The sequence below is a fragment of the Lichenostomus cassidix genome, chromosome 5, assembly GCF_008360975.1.
Source record: "Lichenostomus cassidix isolate B80296 chromosome 5, HeHo_3.0, whole genome shotgun sequence".
Taxonomy (NCBI): Eukaryota; Metazoa; Chordata; class Aves; order Passeriformes; family Meliphagidae; genus Lichenostomus; species Lichenostomus cassidix.
In genome coordinates this window covers 62,113,765-62,119,764 of record NC_139486.1, presented here as the reverse complement: position 1 = coordinate 62,119,764, position 6,000 = coordinate 62,113,765, and positions in this window count along the sequence as shown.

Here is a 6,000-nt window from a genome sequence, read left to right as displayed (position 1 = left end):
CGGCTCCGCGCAGCGATGGCAGGTGGCAGCTCCCCGGTCCCTCGCGGCGGCGCTGGCACATGGATGGCGCTGCCCCTGCCCCGCCGCTCCGCTCCCCTGCAGCTCGGCAGCCGCGCCGCTCAGGAAATTTCCCCGCCCCATCATTTACCAGACTCGCTGTCAGCACACTCCCAACGCAGGAAACTCGCACTGCTGCCACCGGCGTCCCTTCAGAGCCGCGGCTCCGCTGACCCACGGTGGCCCCAGTGGCTCCCCAAACCGGGAAGCCCACTCCCGCACCCAGACCTCGCTCCCTCATTAGTTCCACCCCAGGTTAATGATAAAACTCTCTCTCCTCCGAGAGCGAAGGGCCCTGACACCCCCTCCCCCACCCACAACAGAGCCTCTTAGATGGAAGTGAAGAAAAAACTATTTATTTGACAAAACCACGCAGAGTGCCTTGCAGGGCACAGGGGAAGGGGAAAACCAAGGTGAAAAGGAGTTATTCAACCTGATTAAAAAGTCCTTTTCCTCAGACGCAGCCCCTCTCCTCCTCTCCCCCCCGGGGCCGGGTGGAGCTCCCTGGAGAGCTCTGCTGTCCTCTGGCCCTCCTGAGTCTCCAGGTGGCAAAGCAGATCGAAGAGAAGGGGTCCAAACGAGGAAAAAAGAAAAAAATGGGAAAAAAACGGCAACAGAGCTCACTCCGACCTCCGTCCAGCACGCAGTCTCTGCCGAGCCACGAATCCTCCCCCGGAGCGAGGCTTGGGGAAAATGTTTTCTAAACAACCCGCGTTTCTCTCTTCGGCTGGGTGTAGTTAAAGAGACAGGACCACACATTTTTTCCCACATTTTTTTCTTTCTTGGGCATATAAGCCAACGATAGGGGATAAAGGATTATCATAACATCAATCCAAGACATTCCACCCCTTATTCCATAGCGTTGGCTTAAGGCCCACCCTAACATCTTCCAACTTTAAACACACACACACATATATACACATATATACATACATACACATATACATATATACACATATACATATATACACGTAACTATGTACAAATAATGTCATTTGGTGAACGGTGGTATGTTGCCATCCCAACCTTACATGTGGCCTTCACCCAAAATTAAATTTCCCTGAGGGACACATCGTGTTTTTCCACCTTCCTGCATTATCCACCAACTACACCCTGGTCCCTGAGCAAAGACAAGCCCACGGATGGGTTTGTCTTTATGTGAGGCAGAATCAATCCAGACAGTTTTCCCTAACAAGCCTCTGGCATGTACTGCTGGGACCTTATCTCCATCCACTGTATGTAAAAGCTCAGATTGGGCAGGACCTGCTCGGTTGATGGAGCCTCGGGTATTGACTAACCAGGTGGCCTCTGCTAAATGTCACTCCCAATTCTTATAAGTTCCCCCACCCAATGCCTTTAGGGTGGTTTTTAACAGTCCATTATCCCGTTCCACTTTGCCAGCGGCTGGTGCATGATAGGGAATGTGGTACACCCACTCAATGCCATGGTCTCTAGCCCAGTTGTTTATGAGGCTATTTTTAAAATGAGTTCTGTTATCTGACTCAATTCTCTCAGGGGTACCATGCCTCCACAGGACTTGGTTTTCAAGGCCCAGGATGGTGTTACAGGCAGTGGCATGAGGCACAGGGTAGGTTTCCAGCCACCCCGTGGTGGCTTCTACCATTGTGAGCACGTAGCGCTTGCCATGGCGGGTTTGAGGCAGTGTGATGTAATCAATCTGCCAGGCCTCTCCATACTTATATTTGGACAACCTCCCACCATACCACAGGGGTTTCAGCCACTTGGCTTGCTTGATGGCAGCACACGTCTCACAATTATGGATTACCTGGGAGATACAGTCCATGGTTAGATCCACCCCTCGGTCTCGTGCCCACTTATAGGTGGCATCTCTGCCCTGATGGCCTGAGGCATCATGGGCCCATCGAGCTAGGAATAAATCTCCTTTATGCTGCCAATCCAAGTCTACCTGGGACACCTTTATCTTTGCAGCCTGATCTACCTGTTCATTGTTTCGGTGTTCCTCATTGGCTCGACTCCTTGGGGACATGGGCGTCTACATGGCGGACCTTCACAGGTAGTCTCTCTGCCCCGCTAGCGATGGCTTTCCACTCTTCAGCTGCCCAAATTGGTTTTCCCCTACGCTGCCAACCAGCCTTCTTCCACTTTTCCAGCCAACCCCACAGAGCATTGGCTACCATCCATGAATCAGTATGAAGGTAGAGCTTTGGCCATTTCTCTCTTTCAGCAATGTCCAGGGCTAACTGAACGGCTTTGAGCTCAGCAAATTGGCTCGATCCCCCCTCTTCTTCCCTAGCTTCTGCAACCCGTCGTGTGGGGCTCCACACAGCTGCTTTCCATTTTTGTTTTGTCCCCACAAGACGACAGGAACCATCAGTGAAAAGAACATAGCGTGTTTCGTCTGCTGGCAGTTGGTTGTATGGTGGAGCTTCCTCTGCACGGGTCACCTGTTCCAGCTCCTCTTCCTCAATCAGACTAAAATTTTCACCTTCAGGCCAATTTGTAATTATTTCCAAAATCCCAGGGCGATTCAGATTTCCCATACGGGCGCGCTGTGTGATAAGGGCAATCCATTTGCTCCACGTGCCATTGGTGGCATGATGAGTAGAGGGAACCTCTGCTTTAAACATCCACCCCAGCACTGGTAGTCGAGGTGCCAGGAGGAGTTGTGCTTCTGTGCCAATTACCTCTGAGGAAGCTTGGACTCCTTCATATGCTGCTAGGATTTCTTTCTCTGTTGGGGTGTAGTTGGCTTCAGACCCTCTGTAACTTCGGCTCCAAAATCCCAATGGACGACCCCGAGTCTCACCAGGCACCTTCTGCCAAAGGCTCCAGGACAGGCCATGGCTCCCAGCTGCAGAGTAAAGCACATTCTTTGCTTCTGGCCCTGTCCTGACTGGGCCAAGGGCTACTGCATGAGCAATCTCCTGCTTGATCTGGGTGAAAGCTTGCTGTTGTTCAGGGCCCCAGTGGAAATCATTTTTCTTACGGGTAACCAGGTAGAGAGGACTCACAATCTGGCTGTACTCGGGGATGTGCATTCTCCAAAAGCCTATAGCTCCCAGGAAAGCTTGCATCTCCTTCTTGTTGGCTGGGGGGGAACATTGTCATGATTTTATTGATAACCTCAGTAGGAATCTGACACTGTCCATCTTGCCACTTCACTCCTAGGAACTGGATCTCTTCGGCAGGCCCTTTGACTTTGCTCTTTTTTATAGCGAAACCGGCTTCCAGGAGAATCTGGATGATTTCCTTTCCTTTCTCAAATACTTCTTCTGCTATGTCCCCCCACACAGTGATGTCATCAAGGTATTGCAAATGTTCTGGAGCCCCACCCTTTTCCAGTGCAGCCTGGATCAGTCCATAACAAATGGTGGGACTGTGTTTCCACCCCTGGGGCAGTCGGTTCCACGTGTACTGCACGCCCCTCCAGGTGAAAGCAAACTGAGGTCTGCACTCTGCTGCCAGAGGAATGGAGAAAAATGCATTTGCAATGTCAATAGTGGCATACCACTTTGCTGCTTTGGACTCTAGCTCGTACTGGAGCTCCAGCATGTCTGGCACAGCAGCACTCAGAGGTGGAGTCACCTCATTCAAGGCACGATAGTCCACAGTCAATCTCCATTCTCCTTCAGATTTTCTCACAGGCCAGATGGGGCTGTTAAAGGATGAGTGGGTCCTGCTGACCACCCCTTGGCTCTCCAGCTCACGGATTAGTTTGCGAATGGGAATCACAGCATCACGAGTTGTCTGGTACTGTCGGTGGTGCACAATGGAGGTTGCAATCTGTACTTGTTGCTCTTCCCCTTTCAGGAGTCCTACTGCAGATGGGTTCTCTGACAGTCCAGGCAAGGTGTTCAATTGTTTTATGCCCTCTGTCTCTACAGCAGTGTGGTGGTTTTGTTTGGCCCAAAACATCAGTGAAGTGTTTTTAACATCTAGGAGAAATTTGGACCCCTCAGAAGCTGTTCTAGTAGGCCTAGGGAGGTGTCTGAGGGGTGGGGTGTGGCACAAAGATGGCTCCTGTGTGTTGTGAGTGCAAATTCTGGAAGTTTTTACATCAAGTCCAGCAGAGCCAATCTCTGATGGCTCTGAAGGTGATGGACATGCTGCCGGCCAAGTTTGAGCCAATTGGAGGTGCTGGTTACGCCTCTGTGAAAACATATTTAAGAAAAATTCTAAACAAAGCAGGCACGCACTTCTTTCACTTGGTAGTTGGAGGAGGAGGAGGTGGAGGTGAAAATATGTAGAGGGAGAGCAGCATGGAGAGTGCCAAGGTCAGTGAAGAAGGTGGGGGAGGAGGTGCTCCGGTGCTGGAGCTGAAAACCCTCTGCTAGCCACAGTGAAGGCCATGGAGGGGCAGGAGGTCCCCCTGCAGCCCATGGAGTCCACAGGAGTGCAGAAATTCTGCCCACAGCCCACGCCAGAAGGGCAGGTGGATGCCTGGAAAAGACTGTGAACCAGTGGGAGTCTCATTTAAGAGTTAAAACTGCAAAGGCCTTGCAAGAGAGAGAAAGGCCTTGCTCCTGGCATGGAAGCAGCCTGGCCTCAGCTCGGGAGAGTCTGCACAGCACCCTAGGGACAAAAAGACTCATATTGCAGCAGAATTTCGGGCGGGATGTTGCTCATGAGATTGGACCCATGCCAAAGAAGGTCTCAGAGGACTGTCTCTCGTGGGAAGGACCCCTGGCTAAGTAGAGAACCTCTTTTCCTGATTGGACTGACCAGAGGACCCCTCAACCTGCCCCTGTCTGTGTTGCTGGTTTGGAAAGAGGGAAAGCGGGGGGGGGTGAGTGCAGAGACTGCTTCGTAAGAGGGTGGGGGTGAGAGCAGAAAACTGGGGAGAGAGAGAGAGAGAGACAAGTAGACATAAAGAGTATTTGTAGTAGAAGAATTGTAGTGATGAATAAATTTGAGAATCTGCTCTGTGGACTGAAAAGAGACCCCACACCCTGCCCCCCCCACCCGGTTGTTGACTGTAAAGGAGGAAAGGGGGTGAATACTATAGGTTCTTAAGAGGGAGGGGGGACTGAACAAAAAACTGTATGAAAAGTTTATTTTAGCCTGCATTTATCCTCCAACTCTGTTAGGTAATTAAACACTTGTTGCAACTTTAAGCTTGAAGCCTGTTTGCCTTTTTTTCGTGCGTCCTCCTGGCAAATGTCCTTGTCTCGAACCCATGACAAGCAGCTATCCCAAATGCCCACTTGAGTCCCTTTGGGTCTTTGAAATATCCATTTCGGAGGAAGTCTATACCCAAAAGACATGGAGCCTCTGGGCCAGTCCCAATGGAATGTTCTTTCCACTCTCGTCCAGTCAGGCTCACCTCAGCTTTCACCAGGGTCAAGCCTTGTGATCCTCCTGTCACGCCGGAAATAGAAACAGGTTCTGTCCCCACATGTCGCGATGGGATTATCGTGCATTGTGCACCAGTGTCAACTAAAGCCTCGTATTCTTGTGGCTCTGATGTGCCAGGCCACCGAATCCACACTGTCCAAAAAATTCGGTTTTCCCTGGCCTCTACCTGGCTAGAGGCAGGGCCCCTCTAACCATGGTGGGCATTCGTGTTAGAGGTTCCTTCAAGGGAATCAGACATGTTGAGCAGAGCTACTTCCCTTCTGGTGGAGTTCCCTCTCTGAGTCTTGCCCTCCTTCAATTCACACACTCGTCGTGCCAGGACAGCAGTGGGTTGTCCATTCCACCTGTTCATGTTTTCTCCACTGTCACACAGGAAATACCACAACTCACGTCGAGGGATATATCCAGTTCTCATAGCTGAGGAGCATCTGCGTGGGGTAACAGAACCTCTGATCTGTACTGCTGAGATTTGGAGAAGGCTGTCTTTAATCTCTTTACTGAGTTTCTCATGATTCTTCTCTATCTTATTTTCTAGTTTCTGCAGATTTGTTTCCACAGCTGAGATTCTTGCATTCATTGGGCTATGCACGACATCTGCATACGCTC